Genomic DNA, 2,500 nt, shown 5'->3' with positions numbered 1-2,500 from the left:
TTACGATCGGTCATAATAAACTAAATTTAAAATAAATAAATAACCCAAACGTGTGTATACATCATGTGGTACGTATTCAGTTCTATTCTAACTGGAATATATATTTTAAGAATCAATGAACTTAAGTTTTAAAACCAAACCGAAATCGCGCGAGTCGTCGTTGTAAAACTAGATTTAACAAACGGCTGCGTAATATTAGACTTAAAAATATTATATAATATCCTCTATTGATTAAATAGTGAAAAATAAGCTTCAATGTAGCTTAATCTAGTACAAAATCTAAAAGTTGTGATAAATTAAATTGAAATTAAACACGATAGACTTAAATCTAGAGTTAAGGAATAAAACCGACCCGCGAACCAGCTACTAAATGGTTCGATAAGACTTATCTCAAATACAATCGTTTTCTATCAGTGTTATGCCTTCAATCGATACTTTTTGATGAAATAAATACTTAAATGATTTAATGAATGCATATATACATGTAATTAATGAGTGAAAGTATGTATAAAGTATTAGATAAATTAATAATAAACCGACCCAGCTACTAAATGGTTCGATAAGACTTATCTCAAATACAATCGTTTTCTGTAATTGTTATGCCTTAAATTGATAATTTTTAGTTAAACAAATACTTAACTAATGAAATAAATACATAGATAAATGTATTTAATGAATTAAAGTATGTATAAAGTATTATATAAATTAATAATAAACCGAATCCGACCAAATTTAAATCTAAAACCACGATCGGCGGCGTAATGAAGTGTATCGTAAACCCGTTTTTTTTATAATTTAAAATGTAATGACAGAACTCCCAAAACAACAATACACATACATATTAGTACTATGGTGAATTGTAGTTGTATTAGGACCGTAATTATAGTTAATTAAGGAACCATTCATTGTCTTCGCTCTGTTATGTACGTCGTCGTTTAATCGACACGGCATATTTGGCTTGAATCTAGAAAAATTCAAACTCTAACCCTAAGGTAGACAGGCAGGGTAAATAAATGTGGGTGATCTCATAAAATTGTCTTCTAGGAATTATTTTTATATAGACTATCTTTTCTGTAGAGTTTAAGTGGACAAGCGCGGACGAAATAGAGCGCAAAATTTAAAATGAATTAAAAATTTTCATCAGACCGGAAGTAGGCATAACCTAGGCGCCATGTTTCCGTCGTACAAGTTTTCACCGTTGCAGTCACCGTTTCAATCGCTCTTCGTGTGGACGTGTATTATTTCTAGTCATGTGTTGTGTAGATGATTCGCTTAAGGTAGGTGTTCGGACTTATTTCTTTAATATTAATTAAACCGTATTTGCCTTGTCGGCCTTAAAATAAAGCTATTTTTTTTTCATCGCAATCGAAGTGTTAGATCTAGAATCTAGTTCCCGCCTCCGCTTCGCTAATTCGACTTAATGTAACTATGACACAACTATTAAATCTAGAGTCTCTATTTTAATTAAATAATTAGGAATTCTATCTCTAGATGATATCTAATCTATTCCCACACGTGTGTGCAAGTAGGATTTAACGTCAGAACAGGTGTGGTGGTCTAGGCGTCGCTATTTTTGACGGTAGGAATTTTTTTTTTAAATTCGTAAAATTTTATATAGACTTTATATAGCAATTTACTAAGACCGACCCTAACGCCCAGTAAATATTTAATTACCACATTGTTATGGACACGGTGTATTAGGTAGGGCCGAGGGCTATCCATAGGTACCAATTTTTAAATTTTGTGACAATTAGGAGCCGAGTTATAAAATAAATTTAAAATACTGGTTCTGGTCTTAGACTTTATATAGCAATTTACTAAGACCGACCTTAATACCCATTAATTATTTAATTAGCGCATAGTTATGGACATCCTGTATTAGGTTGGGCCCAGGGCTATCCGTAGGTACCAAGTTTATAATTTTGTGACGATTATTAGTCGAGTTATAAAATAAATAAAAAAAACTGGTTCTGGTTTGCACTACATTTCTTTCTTCTTTAACGGCGGACTCCCGGTCCAGCCCCATGGGTTACCCGTGAGCCGGGGCCTCGTTAGCCTGGACGGCTCCGATGTGACCGCGGATTGTTGTGGCCCGCCTCAGCCCGAGTCGAGATCACCCTTCCGATCGAAGGTGGACGCCATAGGGCGCCCGGGATAGCCCGGGGCGCTGTTCGTCACCCGAGCGCAGGGGCGCCGGGAGACGCCCCCGGTGAAGTTTGGCGGGTGATTCTGGTAGAGCTCCCCACCCCGATCGCAGGACACCCCTCGCCGCCCGCCCAGGTGTCGAGGTGGCCGCGGGGGAACTCGGGGCGTTTTGGCTCCCCCTTGTGCCGGAGCGGCGCCCTCGGTCCCAGAACGCCCCTGGCGGGTGATTCGCATGCCCCCTGGGGTGGGGAACGCGGGTGGGTGGTCGTAAAGCGTGTAACCGCAGTGGGGGCGGCCCCTTAGTCGGGGGCGCCAAAGTTGGCACCCCACCTGGGGCGCCCCCCGGAAGTGTGGC

This window comes from Physella acuta, unplaced genomic scaffold (genome assembly GCF_028476545.2).
Source record: "Physella acuta isolate Inbredline_101_S28 unplaced genomic scaffold, ASM2847654v3 ptg002112l, whole genome shotgun sequence".
Classification (NCBI taxonomy): Eukaryota; Metazoa; Mollusca; class Gastropoda; family Physidae; genus Physella; species Physella acuta.
The sequence above is the reverse complement of the archived record's forward strand: the minus strand, read 5'-3'. Positions refer to the sequence as shown.